Source organism: Pteropus vampyrus, unplaced genomic scaffold, assembly GCF_000151845.1.
Source record: "Pteropus vampyrus isolate Shadow unplaced genomic scaffold, Pvam_2.0 Scaffold710, whole genome shotgun sequence".
NCBI lineage: Eukaryota > Metazoa > Chordata > Mammalia > Chiroptera > Pteropodidae > Pteropus > Pteropus vampyrus.
This window is the reverse complement of record NW_011889491.1, coordinates 626,085-644,499: the sequence shown is the minus strand read 5'-3', so window position 1 is coordinate 644,499 and position 18,415 is coordinate 626,085.

Below are 18,415 nucleotides of genomic sequence, written 5' to 3'. Positions count from 1 at the left end.
TATTTGTGTTTGCATTAATATGGCATTTTCATACAGTTTATTTCACACTTCTGACAGAGCAATGAATCACAAGCCTGGAGCACCCTTTCTACATGCATCACGGGAGCAACCATCTTCCATATGCTCTACAGCAGCAAACTCATTAACCTCTCTTAATTTTAATTCATAAAGAAGATGCTGTGATTAGGGAAGCATAGAAGAGTGTGTATGTCTGACTGGCTGTTTCCTCTGAATTTTGGGAAGTTGGAAATACTAGGAGAGCATCACACAAGCAACCATGGTTCCTCATAATCTGTTCTTTGCAGACATAGTTACTGGTGGACTCCTAAGCTGGATGGGTCATTGCAGCTTTTATATTACTTTAGACATTTGCCTTTTATCAGTTGGTAGCAGAGGAGGAGAAACTATATGGATCTGGCACACAGTTATTATAGAATCATCCAAGGAATTAAATTTAGGTATCATATCTTCTCCTCTTCAGAAACAATTTTCATTCAACGGATATTCATGCCCTTAAAAAAAAAAAAAACAGCTTTAAAGCTTTGTGTCATTAGCAAGATGCTATTTGTAATAGAAGGCCATCACAGAATGCTATGGAAAGCTCTGTCCACTTAAGAGTTTTAAGGTGGGCATTAATAACTTGTTGCTCAAAATTCATCAACTTCCCTTACCTCAGAGAGCCCCACTCTTTCCCAAGCTATCCAAAGTGCCCTGTCAGAAATTAAACTGAGCTGGATTGCCCAGGCAAACTTTGATGCAGCATTTTAGTATGTTCTTATATATAAATGGTCAGCAACTCCCAAACACAAAAAATGTTGACATAGAGATGCTCCATCACCCACAGTGTTAAGACTCTCTCTGGCTTTAATAGGGAAGGTAGCCTGAGATGAATTGCCAATAAGATGCAGTCTTGCAGTAATTAAGGAACTACTAAAATCAATCTTTATGGCAAGTCCCATAGATTTTCACTACCCAGAAAGACATAATGTTACAGCATTTAGTAAAATGAATAATTAGTTGCACACTGTATAAACATCAGACCCACTCTTGACTCCCCACTTACTCTCTCCATTGCCTTGCTGCAGATGTCCTGCCTAGAGGCTTTGTTAAGAATGCCTGAGTAAAATATGGCCCATCTATTAATCCTGTAGGGTGAGGCCAAGAAACTCCTCAGGGAACATTCGAAACTCTCATGCCAAGTGCAAACATTAAAATAATTTACAGAGCCTGCAGATGTCATTTAAATTAGGGTCCATGATAGGAAAACAAATGATTGGGTAAGATAATGAGAGCTTATATGGTATTCTGAATTTCTTACTCTTTACTTTTAGCCAATTAAAATTAATTCTTCAGCCTCACAGCCTAGAAATCTCAAGTTCTCAGACATGTCAAATTGTAGTTCAATTTTGAGACAGAGGCAATTCCTCAAGAAACTGCAGCCTGACAGAATCAGATAAGCCTTATAAAAGTCCACCTAATCAAAAAGCCGCACTTTATCACATCAGCTTCTTTAGCTTAAACTAAACAGACTCCCACCAGGGGTTGGGAGCTCTCAGTCAGTGCAGCCTGATATTCAAATGATCTGAGCTGCAGCACTCGAGAACTGCATTCTGGTTTTGGAAAATAATCTGCAGCTAATTAAAAGTGGTGTACTGCTTCCCACACCTGAGTCTCAGCCTCTCCTCATGACCAAGGCCAAATTGTAATGCTTCTTCAATTACAAGCACTGCCGCATTTTAGTATGTTCTGGCACACAGTTATTATAGAATCATTTCTATAATGGGCCAGGCAATTAATGAGATCGCAAAATCCAGAAAATCAGCAAGTAACAGTAAAGGTGAGGTTTGTGAAGGAGGAAGAAAGATCCAGGAAAAGGTATGGCTCAGTGAGACATCTTCTAGAAACATCCTCTGGATTCCCACACTAGTTAGCCCATTGGCAGATTTGGCTTCAACAACACTAATGCTCCTTCACATCTTCATCTTTCATATCCTCGAAACAATTAGTTAAGTGAACCAAGGCCTTTCTTTGCAGGAGTATTATGTCATACAGGGGCTTATTTTAACTGCAATTCAAATTGACAACCCAAGTCTTTTACTGTAGCTTGCTAAAATACAGAGGTGAAGTTTAGGTCATGTTTTCAATGTCAATAGAGCTAAACACATAGTTTGTGCACAGTGGATTCTGGTAGCAAAAAAGCATTCAAATCCTTTCTCCACCATTTACCAGCTGTGTGTTCCCAAGCAATTCCTCTATAACTCTGAGCCTGTTTCTAGATGTGTAAAGTGGGGATAATAATAGAAATAATTTATGTAAACTGATTTTAACTTTATGTTGATATAGTAAATGGTAAATACATTTTAGGTGAATCGATGAGAGAGAGAGAGAAAGAGAGAGAGAGAGAGAGAGAGAGAGAGAGAGAGAGAACCTAGTACAGTGACAGTGCTTGGTACATAGAATGCACTTAACAAATGCTAGTTTTCCTCCTTTGCTCTATTAAATAACCGCCCCTAGGTAGAACCTAATAAAAAGAGGAATTAGATAAGAATATGAATGGCTACAAATCTCCCTTTTATGAAAAAGGACTCAAAGCTCACATTCTATTAATACTGGATAAACAATGACACTTCCTTGTAGGAGGTAGAGAGTACTTGTGAATCCATAGTATATCTGTTGATTGTCTGTCTCCCTTAAAAATACTATACATTGCATGAGAATAGACACTTGGTTTTGTTTACTTCTATATTCATTATTACTAGAGCAGAGAGTGAATTGGCATACCCCTCTTTACACAAAACCTATCTTCATAAAAACCTGTGAGCAAATAAAAACATATATTAAATGTTTCTTAACGTGTTGCAGATTCCCTCTGCTGAAGCCTTTCCTTTTACTCATTTATTTAGCCAATATTTATCAGGCACTTGGGACATACCAGACACTGTGCTAAGCATGCAAGGAAATAGTGAAAAAGACATCTGTATTCCTTGACCTCATAGAGTTCAAAATTTACTATTGAAATATTAATTCTGAGTAGTATGAGTATTTGAAATATTTAAATCATTGCATATTATGTTTACTTAAAATAGAGCCAATGAACATAAAAATGACCACAATGAATGATGCATAATACCTGCTTCTGACATTTGGATCTAAGTTATAGCTAGTTCTGATTCATTCACTTCAATTTGCAGTATTTCTGAAAGAGACTCTCAGGACACATAAAATCTCACTGCTCTTTACTCTTTATACCTGAAAATATCCCTGTTGCATTATTCACTTTCTGTGTTTTCTTCAAATTACAAGATGTATTCCTCTTTTTAAGGCACACAGCAACATTGCTACCTGTATTAGTTTTCTATTGCTGCTGCAAAAGTTACTGGAAACTTCATGGCTTAAACAATATAAAATTATTTTTTTTAAAATTAAGTTGATTGGGGTAACATTGATTAATAGAATTGTATAATTTTCAGGTGTACATTATAATTTGACATCTGTATAATCTATTGTGTGTTTACCACCTAAAGTCCAGTTTCCTTCACTTACCATATATTTGATCCCCTTTACCCACTTCACCCTCCTCTTACCCCATATATTTGACCCCCTTTACACCATCTACCTCCCCGCAACATCCCCCAACTGCTACCCTAAGGTAATCACTAGACTATAGTCCATGTCCATGAGTCTCTGTTTGTTCGTCCTGTTCATTTGTTGCTTTTAGGTTTATATTCCACATATAAGTGATATTATGTGATTCTCAACTTTTTCAGTCTGGCTTATTTCGCTTACCATGATTATCTTGAGGTCCATCCATGTTGTCACAAATGGTGTATTTCATCTCTTATGGCTGAGGAATGTTCCATTGTATATACGCACCACGGCTTCTTTAGTCAATCATCTATGGTAGGACATTTCGATTGCTTCCATGTCCCCACCACTGTGAACATCGATGTGCAAATATCTTTTTTTAGATGTGGGTTTTCAAGTTTTGGGGGTAAATACTCACTAGAGGGATTGCTAGATTATATGTTAGATCAATTCTCAGTTTTTAAGGAACCTCCATACAGTTTCCATAGAGGCTGTAACAATTTGCCATCCCACACGCAGTGTATGAGAGTCCCTTTTTTCTCTGCATCCTCTCCAGCATTTATTATTAATTGTCCTGTTGATTATAGCTATTCTAACATATGTGAGATGGTATCTCATTGTGGTTTTTATTTGCATTTCCCTAATAGCTAGTGATGTTGAGCATCTTTTCAAATATTTGTTGGCCATTTGTATGTCCTCTAGGGAGAAATGTCTGTTCAGATCCTCTGCACATTTTTTGATTGGACCATTTGCTTTTCTGTTGCTATTGAGTTGTATGACTTCTTTGTATATTTTGGATATTTGGCCCTTATCGGAGGCGTTGCTTGCAAATATATTTTCCCATTCGGATGGTTGTCTCTTTACCTTACTGATGATTTATTTTGCTGAGTAGAAGCTTTTTAGTTTGATATAGTCCCATTCATTTACTTTAGCTTTTACTTCCCTCACTTTTGAGGTCAAATTCATAAAATCCTCTTTAAGTCCAAGGTCCTTGAGTTTCATTTCTATGTTTTCTTCTATGCATTTTATTGTTTCTGGGCTTATATTGAGGTCCTTAAAACATTCTGCATTGATTTTGGTGTTTGGTGATAGACATCAGTCTAGATTCATTCTTTTGCATTTGGTTTTCCAGTTTTCCCAGCGCCATTTATTGAAGAAGCTTTCCTTTCTCCACTGTATGTTTTTGGCTTTTTTTGTCAAAAAATATTTGCCCATATAAATATGGGTTTACTTCTGGACTCTCAATTCTGTTCCACTGGTCTGTGTGTCTGTTTTTCTCCCAATACCATGCTGTTTTGATTACTATCGCTTGGTAGTATAATTTGAAGTCGGGCAGAGTGATGCAATCAGCCTCATTCTTCTTTCTCAGGATGGCTTTGGCAATTTGGGGTCTTTTGTGCTTCCATACAGATCTGATAATTTTTCGTTCCATTTTAAAAAAAAATGCTGATTGGATGTTGATGGGGATTTCATTAAATCTTTATAATGCTTTAGGTAATATGGTCATTTTAACTATATTGATTCTTCCAATCAAAGAACATGTAATATCTTTCCATTTCTTTGTATCTTCTTCAATTTCTTTTAATAGGGTCTTATAGTTTTCATTATGTAGGTCCTTCACATGTTTTGTTAGATTCATTCCTAGGTGTTTTATTCTTTTTGTTGCAATTGCAAAAGAAATTATTTTTATGTTTCTTTTTCTGACACTTCATTATTAGAGTAAAGGAACACTATAGATTTTTGAACGTTGATTTTGTATACAGAAACTTTACTGTATTGCTTATTGTTTCCAGTAGTGTTCTTGTGGAGTCTTTAGGGTTTTCTGTATAGAGAGTCACATCATCCACAAATAGCAACAGTTTGATTTCCTTGTTTCCTATTTGGATGCTTTTATATCTTTCTCTTGTCTGATTGTACTCACTAGGACCTCCAATGTTATATTAAATAACAGTGGCGATAATGGACAGCCTTTCCGTGTTCCTGATTTTAGAGGGAAGGTTTTTAGTTTTTCACTATTAAGTAGAATGTTGGCTGAGGATTTGTCATATGATCTTAATTATGTTAAGGTATTTTCCTTCTATATATAAATAGATGCCGTATCCTGTCAAAGGCTTTTTCTGCATCTATTAATATGATCATATGATTCTTATTTTTTAATCTGTTTATGTGTTGTATCACATTAATCGATTTGTGTATGTTGAACCATCCCTGTTGCCCTGGGATGAAGCCCACGTAAACGTTATGTATAATCTTTTTAATATGTTGCTGTATTTTGTTTGCTAGTATCTTATTTAGGATTTTTGCATCTGTGTTCATGAGAGATATTGCTCTGTAGTTTTCCTTTTTTGTGTTATCCTTACCAGGATTTGGTATCAGCGGAATATTGGCCTCATAAAATGAGTTGGGAAGTATTGCCTCCTCTTCCATTTTTAGAAGATTTTGAGGAGAATAGGTATTAAATATTCATTGAATGTATGGTAGAATTCACTGATGAAGCCATCTGGTCCTGGAATTTTACTTTTTGGTAGGTTTTTGATGGTTGTTTCAATTTTTATAGTGCTGATTGGTCTGTTTAGATTTTCCAGTTTTTCTTGATTCAGTCTAGGAACATTATATTTTTCTAAGTACAGGCCCATTTCTTGCAGGTTATTAAATTGGTGTTATATACTTTTAGATAGTATTCTTGTATGATCCTTTGTATTTTGTATTCAATCATATTTTTCACTCTTTTATCTGAGATTTTTTTGATTTGTGTCCTTTCTCTTTTTTTTTTTTTTTTTTTTTTTTTTAGGGAGTCTAGCTAGGAGCTTGTCAGTTTTATTAACATTCGCAAAGAACTAGCTCTTTATTTCATTTATTGTTTTTTTTTCTGTGTTCAATTTCATTTATTTCTGCTCTAATTTTGATTATTTCTTTCGATCTGATAACTTAAGCTTCATTTGTTCTTCCTTTTCTAGTTTTTTTTTTTTTTAAGAGGAAACTTTAGGTTACTTATTTGGGCTCATTCTTGTTTTTGGAGATAGGCTTGTAATGATATGAACTTTCCTCTTATGACCTCTTTTACCTTGTCCCACAGGTTTTGATATGTTGTACTATTGTTATCATTTGATTCTATGTATCTCTTGATCTCTCTTTTTATGTCTTCCCTGATCCAGTTATTCTTCAATAGCATGTTGTTTAATCTCCACGTATTTGTGGTTCTTCCTGATTTCGTTTAGCAGTTGATCTCTAGTTTTAAAGCAGTAAGATCAGGGAATATGGTTGGTATGATTTCAACTCTCTTATATTTCTTGAGAATATCTCTGTGTCCCAGTAGGTGATCAATTCTTGAGAATGTTTCATGTGCAGTAGAGAAGACTATAAGCAGCTGTTTTGGGATGGAAGGCTCTGTAAATGTCAATTATATACAGTTGGTCTAACATGTCATTTAAGGATGTTATTTAATTATTGATTTTCTGTTTGTATGATCTGTCCATATCTAAACGTGGGATATGTAGTTCCTCAACTACAATAGTGTTTTGGTCTGTTTCTTCCTTTAGTTCTGTTAGTAATTTTGAAGCTCCCTGTTTGGGAGCATAGATATTAATAAGAGTTATGTTTATTTGGTGCATGATTCCCTTTATCATTATGAAGTGTCTCTCGGAATCTTCTTTATCTTGTTTATTTCGAAGTCTATTTTGTCTAATACTAGTACTGCTACTCCCGCTTTTTTCTCAACCACATTTGCTTGAAATATAATTTTCCACTCTTTTACTTTGAGACTATATTTATTTTTGGAGGTGAGATATGTCTTCTGGAGGCAGCATATGGTTGGGTTTTGGTTTTTGATCCATTATGAAACTCTGTGCCTTTTTATTGGTGAGTTCACTCCATTTACATTTAGGGTGATTATTGAAACATGAGGTCTTCTTATAGCAATTTTATCTCTTGCTTTCAGGTAGCAGAGTGTTTCCATTGCCTCCTGTCCTTGTGTTTCTGTTTTTGTTATTTTGGCTGGCTTTTGTGGGTTTTCCCTCTGGTTCTTCTTGTTTTGTTATATACTTCAGTTCTGATTCTTTGGTGTTTGGTTGCCATTATGAATATGTAAAGGATAGTTTTATCTATCTATCTATCTATCTATCTATCTATCTATCTATCTATCTATCGGTAGATAGATCTATCGGTAGATAGATAGATAGATAGATAGATAGATAGATAGATAGATAGATAGATAGATATACACACACACATATATACACACACTATCATACAATCGTCCATTTTCTTCTTTGCGTGCCTTATCTCCATTCCCCTTTGCAAAACTGGATCTTTGAATCCTCCCCTTTTTAGTTATTGTTGTCTCAATTTGTCCATATGTATACTGAACATTTATTACTATCTTGCTATAGCAAATCTCTTATTATTATTTAAGCTTATAATGCACTGTTCTTAGTAAGGGTTGCACTCCTCTGCTTCTCTCTACTTGATAGTCACTTTACTCCTAATTATGTTTTCTTTTTCATTTTGTTTTAGATGACCTGACCCTTTTCAGTATTTCCTGTAGTGCAGTCTTCATAGTGGATAATTCCTTCAATTTTTGTATGTCTGGAAGGTCTTAATTTCTCCTTCATATCTAAAGGAGAGTTTAGCTGGATACATTATTCTAGACTGGTACTTCCTTTGACTTAATAGTTTAAATATTTGATTCCATTTTTTTTTTTTTATGGCTTGTAAGGTCTGTGCTGAAAAGTCCAAGGATAATCCAATGGGTTTTTCTTTAAAAGTTACAGTTTTCTTGTCCCTGGCTGCCCTGAGAATCTGTGTTTGTCATTGATTTTGATAATTTTAATACAGGTGAAGGCCTTTTTAGGTTGAGGTAATTGGGTGTTCTGTTGACTTCTTGCATTTCAAACTCCAGCTCATTCCTTAGATTTAGGAAAATCTTGTCTACTATTTTTCTGGAAACACTTTCTAGTCCCTGCTCTTTTTCCTCACCTTTGATAATGCCCATTATTCTTATGTTTCCTCTCCTGATGGTATCAGCTACTTCTTGAATTCTCTTTCGTTACTTTTCATTCTTTGGTTTCTGTCTTCTTCCTTCTGATTTATTTCTAGATTTCTGTCTTTGATATCAGTGATCATTTCCTCCATTTGGCCGACTCTTTTCCCAAGCTTGCTATTTCATTTTTCAACTCTTGATGTGTGTGTGTGTGTGTGTGTGTGTGTGTGTGCATGTGTGCGTGTGTGTGTGTGTGTGTGTGTTTATCTCTAGAAGTTCTATTTTGTTCTTTTGAGGGTTTAAATTTCCTTGCTTTGCTCATCTAGGTGTTTTTTTTTTTTTTTTTAGTTCCTGAAATTGTTGACATGACACATTTTGGAACTCAGTGAGTTTTTTCAGAAGTATCATCCTTAATTCTCTGTCATTTATGTTGCATATTTCTATGTCTGTAAGCTTATTTTCTGGAGATTTTTCTCTTTCTTTCTGAGCTGCCTTGTCACCCTGGTTGTTCATGGTGTTTAATGGACTATTTCTCCACCTGGGCATTAATGGAAGTGTATTCTACTTTCTTTCCAGAAAAAATATTTATTATATAAAGTTCTTTCTTTAGCCTGTGCAAAGAAGATGCTTTTCTTTTGTTTCCAGTATGTGGCGTCTAAGCCTCTTGGATCCCTGCTTTATATAAAGCCTTAATAATGCTTTTATATAATGCCTTTATTTCCTTATAGATATTTAATCATGCTCACTGCCAGCAGTTTCAGTCTCTGTCAGTCTTAGCAAGAGTTTTGGAAGTTTTTGCTCAGATTCCTCTGGGGCTACCCGGTGATCATTTTTGGAAGGTATGGGGGGAGGGGCACTCTGGGTTGGAGTTTAGGGGCTGCGGTTCAGCCTCAGTTTTGCAACCACGGCAGGTAAAAATCAACTGTTGTTTTTCTGCCCTTTCTTTCTCTGCTTTATGCTCTGATGACTGAGCCCTGCCGCTGGCTAGGTAGATCTCACAATATTTCCCAGGCAGGGCTGTTCAGGGAAGTTGATACATCTTCTCCCCTCCCCCTCCCCCTACAGGGAACTCCAGCAGTGCAAGAGGCAGCTTCTTTATTTCTCCCAGTCCACTGCCAGACACCTGGGGTTCTGACCTGTGGTAGCTCTTATGCGCAGATCCCATGCTCAGACGTGCTGGTGTACAGTTTGGGTGTTTTGGGTTGAGTTTTAGATGTTCAGCTTATTGTTGTTTCAAGGAGAGAGATTTGGGAATATCTCTCACTCTGCCATGTTTCTTTGAACAATATAAAATTATTATCTTACTGTTCTAGAGGTCAGAAGTCTAACACAGGTCTCACTAAGCAAAAATCAAAGTTTGGGCAGGGATGTGTTCCACTCTAAAGGCTCCAAGAAAGAAAATCTATTTCTTGTTTGTTTGTTTGTTTCCAACTTCTAGAGGCTACCTACATGACTTGACTCTCTGCCCCTGTTCCCCCTTTTTCAAAGCCAGCAGAGTAGCATCATCGCATCACTTTCTGACTCAGACATTCTGCTTTCCTCATTCATCTCCTCCCTCTTATACTTTTAAGGTCCCTCGCGATTACACTGGTTCACTCCAATAATTCAGGATAATCTTTTCATCTTAAAATTTTTAAATCAATCACATCTGCAAATTCCTTTTTGCCAGGTAAGGTAACAATACATTCATAGATCCCAGGGATCAGGATGTAGACATCTTGTGTGGGAGGTCATTTTTCTACTACTACTGAGCCCTCCTCTTATCTAAATTGTCTCTGCCATCTAGTTCTGCCCTCTCTTGGTTCTTGTTACTTCCTTTTGATTTTTAAATTTAAAAAGTGCTCATGCCTTCACTCATTAAAAATAACCCTTCCTTGAGCCATTTTATCATTTGAGTCCTACTTCTTGTATACTTCAAACTGTCAAACATTTTAAAGGAAAAAAAAAAACTATACTTTCTGTCTCTACTTCCTGAACTTCAATTTCATTTTTCCTTCTGCACAGTTCTCATCCAACTTCTTTGACATTCCTTCTCCAACTTTTTCATTGGCCTTTTCCTTCTATAAACATGAGCAGAGCCACAGGCTCAGTCATAAGTCCTTTCCTCCTCTCTCTTTCTATTTATTCCCACATTGGCTTTAGTATATACCAAGGATTCACCTAGCCACCTTGATTCACTCTCTCAGCAAACAGTAATTGAACACCTACTTTGTATTCAATTTCATAGATATTAGATAAGGATGGACTACTATTTTCATAGATATTAGATAAGGATGGACTCAAAATATACACTTCAGCTATAATATGTTTTGAATCAATTCACTTTTCTCTATCCCCACTGTCACCGCCAACTAAAACAGCCTTCTATAGAGTTTCTCACAATTTCTATTTGCCCCAATAAAATCCATTCTACATTTAGCACCCAAAGTGACATTTTGAAAATGAAATGATGGTGTAAATTTCCTGCTTTAAAACTTTTTCAAAAATTCCCGATTACCCTCAGGTTAATGTTCAGACCCCTTAGTAAAGCATAAAAAGCCTTTCACATGCTGGGCCCTGATTATCTTTTCAGCTTCTTTTGTTGCCTATGCATACCTTTATAGTGTGTGCTACAAAGGTGCCAAATTAATTTTTATAACCTAAAAGAGCTCAAAGCCTTTGAACATTTTCTATCTCTTCTTTCCTCTAACTACAACAGAACTATCTCCATTCTCTTTCTCTCTCTCTCTCTCTCTCTCTCTCTCTCTCTCTCTCTCTCTCTCTCTCTCTCACACACACACACACACACACACATGCACACACACACGCACACGCACACACACACGCACACACGCATACCATCTGGAAATTCTTCATCCTTTAAAACTTCTTTTAGAAGTCACTTTGTTTACAAGCATTCCCTAAATATCCAAGTATAGATTAGGTGTTCCTCTACTATTTTATATTTTTTATCAATAGTAATGATAATATAACAGGATAACATTAAAATATATGTATATTTTTCTCTCTCACTTCCTAGCTGCATACTCCTTGAGGGCTGAGTACAAATTTTATCATCATCATATGCCTAGCAGCTAGCACTATGTTAAGAAAAGTAGGGTAGCTCTTCGGTAAAGATTTGTTGAATGAATGAGTGAGTGAATAAAATAACATAGAACAAAGATTTTACTAGAGTGTCAGGCTAGAACAAAAGAGTATTTCCAACTGTCCCAACTCTATTTACTCTGCACTACTATGGTATTACTTCTCTGTTTCTCATGGTATGCACTAGGATTCAAAAGGAAAGAGAGTCTTCTACCACATGAACTGGGAAATCTTATAGGAGCCCGCTTAGGCCCACTGCATTTCATGTCATTACATGTAATTCTCAGTAAATATCAATGAGACAGGAATTCCAGTTCCAATTTAAATTGCATTTGCACCAGAGTAAAGAATGTGTCAAATAATCTGTAGTTGTGGACACTGTTATGAGAAATTATTTACTACAGGATTGCAGCAGGTAAAATAAAACCCCTATATAATAAAACTTCAGCCAGTACAATTTTGCATGAGGATATGTGGTAAGAAGTGGTAAATATTGAGACCTGAGAGGAAGAGAAGAACTTAGAAAAGACAGCACCTCCTGTAGCCAGGAGGAGTCGGAGGGCATGAGGTTCTTGGGATGGGCCTGAGAAGTGAAATGCTGCTTCAAGGAAATGGCTTTAGCCCATCTTCTAAGAACCAAAAAATTCAAGATAATATGGATTTCAAGAGGTCAAGGGGAGAGAGAAAAGTTGCTTATCAAAATATTCGTTGGAGATTTCTAACAATGCTATTTAATAAAGAGATAATTTTAATAAAATAGAATATTTGAAGTTCCACTTTGCCTTCGGAATTAATGAGTCTTTCCACAGCTCTGGAGATTAAATAATTATTTGAATCTAACTCTATTAAATAATACATATTCAGTTCATTGGTAATAAAAATAATCATAAGTCACCAGAGGAAAATGAGGGATCTGACCTTTTAATTAAAGATCAACAGTCTCTAGCACTAGTGGGCTAATATCATAAGGACAACATGATCTTTAAATATCTTCACTAAGTATGTAAATGGGGTAACATGTGTGTATAGACATATGTATTCATATAAAGTACTGTCCTACAGCATTTAGATATAAGATGCACTGATCCTAAAAATGTGGGAAAGTCAGCATAATTTTCAATAATGTTCAGGAAAAAAAGCATATCGAACATCTATTTTATTTTAAAATTTTCTACAAAATGGTCCATGCATAGTGGTCAGTTATTCATATCATCTTTGTAAATATCAGGCAAATTTTCAGTATAAAATATCCATCTATTTTTAAAAACATGTATTCAAAATATTCTTAGTTTTGTTTTTCCCATGTAAATCAAAATAAAATCAAGTGGCTATCTTATATAGAATGCATAAGGGAGCGAGGAGCAAAAAGTCAATTAAATTTGCCAAGACAAAAAAAAGGGTGATAAAATTTATTAGAAGAATATTAAAGTATGTCACAGATCCAAGGTTAAGGAGCATAGACAGGCTTCATGAGGACTGGGAATTAGGAAATGCAAAACTGATCAGAATAAAGACTCCTTCTATCTATTTTGGGGAGAGTCAAGTGGTCTCTTGTTTCTTAATCTCCCTGTCTCTTTGTCTCTCTGTTTCTATCTGTCTCTCTCTGTCTCTCTGTCCCTCTGTCTCTGTCTCTCTCTGTCTCTGTCTTTCTCTCTCTACCTCTCTCTCTTCCTTCTGGCTTTATGTGTTGCATGTGTATATAGCCAAAACAAGGCCACTCCAGCTTCGTTCTCACATGATGACCCAAGTTGTGTGTTCAAAAAAGAGTAGTTGGAAATTCCGGTTCTGTTTCCAGTTTCCTAGGAAAGAAAATATGTTTAGCATAATACTATGGATGGATATATCATGTGAGATGTCAACCAGGCAATATACAATTCTTTAAAAAACTGTTCTCCAAGAGAGGGGGAGAAATTACAGCTCAGTTTATATTATTCTTTGGACTTGGCTGGCTGGGAAAGAACTGGACACCAGAGACAAAGGACACACTATAACATTTAATATTATATTTAACATGTATAATATATTTCCTAGAGATAAATAATCAATCTCCTCAAAAATAGCATTAACCCGCTATCTGGAATCATGCTCAATTAATTAGGAAGTATCCATTTCTCTCCAAGATACAACATATTGTAAAGCCAGTCACAGATATAAGGAAAAGCATATATAGCAAGACATTGATTCAGAACTCTATGTTCAATTGAAGCAAGAGTTAGTCAACCTTAACTGTAAGTAGAAAAATACCATCATCACTTAGATGAAAACTGTAAGATTTTATTCACTGTTGACTAGAAGAAATGATGACTGCATCGTTTGGTGATATTGAATTTATCTAGCACCTTTCTGTGAAAGACCAGAGGTTCATTTAATTAATCCTTAAAATAACTCCCTCTGAAAGAAAAGAAAGAGTCTCTAGGTTCTTAACTTTAAGACAGAAATCATACTTGGCATATTGTTTAAATTCTACACAATAATCCAATTACTGTCATGATGTGTTAAAAAAAATTATCTTCTGGCATGGTCAAGGGATATGGGTAATCTAAGATTCTACTTGCTAATTACCATTCTGCATGAACAACATTCAAAGAGTGAGAAGCGAAAATATATTTTATACTTAAGCAAGACTAAATACAGCTCGAACTTCTTTTGATAATTCAGAAGGCATTTCTGAGCCACAGGGTATCAAGGCTCTTTATATAAATATAAGCTCTTATTATTATTCTTTTTCTAATTTAATTTTTATGGTGACATTGGTAAACATAATACAATAAATTCAGTTGTACACTTTAACAGTAAAACATATAAATATTTGCATTGTGTGTTCACCTCCCATGGTTAAATTTCTTACTGTCACCACATATTCGATGCCTTTTACCTGTATACCTCCCCCCTCTCTCTACCCTCTGGTAACCACTAGTCTATTGTTCATGTCTATGAGTCTCTGTAAGTTTGTCCTATGCATTTGTTGCTTTTAGGTTTATATCCCACATATAAGTGATATCATGTGATTTTCAACTTTTTCTGTCTGGCTTATTTCATTTAGCATGATTATCTCAAGGTAAATCCATGTTGTTGCAAATGGCAATATTTCATCTCTTGTTATGGCTAAATAATATTCCATCGTATATGTGTACCACCGCTTCTTTAGCCAATCATCTATTGAAGGACGCTTCGGTTGCTTCCATGTCCTGGCCACTGTGAATAACGCTGCTATGAACATCGTTGTGCAAATATATCTTTGGATATGTGTTTTCAAGTCTTTGGGGTAAATACCCAATAGAAGGATTGCAAGATCATATGGTAGATCAATTCTTAGTTTTTTGAGGAACCTCCATATGGATTTACATAGTGGCTGTACCAATTTGCAGTCCCACAAACAATGTATGAGGGTTCCCTTTTCTCCACATCCTCTCCAACATTTGTTATTATGTGTGCTGTTGATTACAGTTATTCTAACAGGTGTGAGATAGTATATCATTGTAGTTTTGATTTACATTTCTCTAATAGCAAGCAATGTTGAGCATCTTTTCAAACATTTGTTGGCCATTTGCATGTCCTCTAAGGAGAAATGTCTGTTCAGATCCTTTCCCATTTATCGATTGGATCATTTGCTTTTTTGTTGTTGTTACTGAGATGTATGAGTACTTTACATATTTTGGATATTAGGCTCTTATCAGGGGCACTGCTTGCAAATATATTTTCCCATTCGATGGTTGTTTCTTTACCTTGTTGATGGTTTCTTTTGCTGTGCAGAAGCTTTTTAGTTTGATGTGGTCCCATTCATTCATTTTAGCTTTTACTTCCTTAGCTTTTAAGGTCAAATTCATAAAATGCTCTTTAAGTCCAAGGTCCTTGAGTTTATTTCCTATGTTTTGTCTATGCATTTTATTGTTTCAGGTCTTCTATTCATGTCTTTAATCCATTTTGAGTTAATTTTGGTGTGTGATGATAGACAACAGTCTAGTTTCATTCTTTTGCAGGTGGCTTTTCAGTTTTCCCAGCACCATTTATTGAAGGAAGACGCTTTTCTTTCAACACCATATTTTTGGCCTTTTTGCCAAAGATTACTTGCACATATAAATATGAGTTTACTTCTGGACTCTCGATTCTGTTCCACTGGTCCATGTGTCTGTTTTTCTGCCAGTATCATGCCGTTTTGATTACTGTCACTTTGTAGTATAATTTAAATTCGGGCAGGGTGATGCCTCCAGCCTCATTCTATTTTTCTCAGGATGGCTTTGGTAATTCGGGGTCTTTTGTGCTTCCATACAAATCTGATTAATTTTGTTCTCTTTCTTTAAAAGATGTCTATGGAATTTTGATTGGGATTGTATTAAATCTGTATAACACTTTAGGTAATAATGTCATTTTACCTATGTTGATTCTTTCAATCTAAGACCACAGAATATCTTTCCATTTTTTGTATCTTTTTCAATTTCTTTTAATAGTGTCTTATAATTTTCATTATATAGGTTCTTCACATGTTTCATTAGATTTATTCCTAGGTACTCTATTCTTTTTGTTGAAATTGCAAAAGGAATTATTTTTTCCACTTTTTTTTCTGACCCATCATTATTAGATTATAGGCATGCTATGGATTTTTGAAAATTGATTTTGTATCCAGAAAATTTACTGTATTTGCTTATTGTTTCTAGTAGTGTTCTTGTAAAGGCTTTAAGGTTTTCTATATAGAGAATCATGCCATCCGCAAGTAGTGACGGTTTGACTTCTTCGTTTCCTATGTGGATACCTTTTATATTTTTCTCTTGTCTGATTGTACTCATTAGGACCTCCAAATTTATACTGAATAACAATGGCAACAATGGACAGCCTTGAGTTGTTTCTGATCCTAGAGGGAATATTTTTAGTTATTCAACATTCAGTATAATTTTTGCTGAGTGTTTGTCATGTATGGCCTTTATTATAGTAAATTTCTTTCCTTCTATACTGATTTTGTTAAGTGTTTTGATCATAAATGAATGCTGAATCTTGTTGAAGTTTTTTTTTTGCATCTATTGATATGATTGTATGATTCTTATTTTTTCAATTTATCTATGTTCTGTATCACATTAATCAATTTGCATACGTTGAACCATCTCTGTACACTTGGTCGTGATGTATAATCTTTTAATATGTTGCTGTATTCAGTTTGCTGGTATCTTATTTAGTATTTTTGCATCTGTATTCATGAGAGATATTGGTCTGTAATTTTCTGTTTGCATGTTATCTTTACAGGTTTTGGTATCAGGGTAATATTGGACTCATAAAAAGAGTTGGAAAATATTGCCTCCTCTTCAAATTTTGGAAAAGTTTGAGTAGAATAGGTATTAAATCTTCTTTGAAGGTTTGGTAGAATTCAATGGTGAAGCCATCTCGTCCTGGACTTTGACTTTTTGGTAGGTTTTCAATAATTGTTTCAATTTCCATACTGCTGATCAGTCTAGTTAGATTTTCCAGTTCTTCTTGATTCAGTCTAGGAAGATTGTATTTTTTTAAGTACTGGTTCATTTCTTGTAGGTTATTCAATTTGGTGTTACGTACTTTTTCTTAGTATTCTTGTATGATCCTTTGTATTTCTACGATGTCTGTCATAATTTCCCCTCTTACTCCTCTGATTTTGTTTATTTGTGGCCTTTCCCTTTTTTCCGTAGTAAGACTAGCCAGGAGCTTGTCAATTTTATTAACCTCCTCAAAGAACAAGCCCTTTGTTGCATTTATATTTTTTATTGTTTGTTGTTGTTTGTTGTTGTTGTTGTTGTTGTTGTTGTCATTGTTCAATTTCATTTATTTTTGCTCTAATTTTGATTATTCCTTTCCTTCTTCTGACTTTAGGCTTCATTTGATCTTCCTTTACTAGTTTTCTTTAAGATGAAGCATTAAGTTGTTTATTTTGGCTAGTTCTTATTTTTAGAGATAGGCTTGTAATAATATGAACTTTTCTCTTATGACCGCTTTGTCCGTGTCCCAAAAGTTTTGATATGTGGTACTATCATTATCATTTGTTTCTATATATCTCTTGATCTCTTTTATTTCTACTCTGATCCAGTTACTCTTCAGTAGTATGTTGTTTAATCTCCATGTATTTGTAGTTTTTTCCCATTTTCTTTTTAAAATTGATCTCCAGCTTCAAAGCATTTGATCAGAGAATATGGTTCGTATGATTTCAACCCTCTTATATTTGCTGAGACTATATCTGTGTCCCAATATATGGTCAATTCTTGAGAATGTCCCATGCACACTAGAGAAGAATGTATAAGCAGCTTTTGTGGGATGGAAGGCTCTATAAATGTCAATTATGTCCAGTTGGTCTAACGTGTCATTTAAGGATGTGATTTAATTATTCATTTTCCGTTTGGATGATCTGTCTATATCTGACAGTTTGGTATTTAGGTCTCCTACTACGATAATATTTTGGTCTATTTCTCCCTTTAGTTCTCTTAGTAATTGCTTTACATATATTGGGGCTCCATCAGTGGGAGCATAAATATTAATAATTTTATGTCTTCTTGGTGCATGATTCCCTTTATCATTATGAAGTGTCAGCATCTTTACCTTTTTTTTTTATTTTGAAGTCTATTTTGTCTGATATAAGTACAACTACACCCACTTTTCTCTAAATGTCATTCGCTTGAAATATCATTTTCCACCCTTTCACTTTGAGCCTTTGGAGCTGTGATATGTCTCCCGGAGGCAGCATAAGGATAGATTTTGTATTTTGTTCCAGTCTGGAACTCTGTGCTCTTTTATTTGTGAGGTCAGTCCATTTTC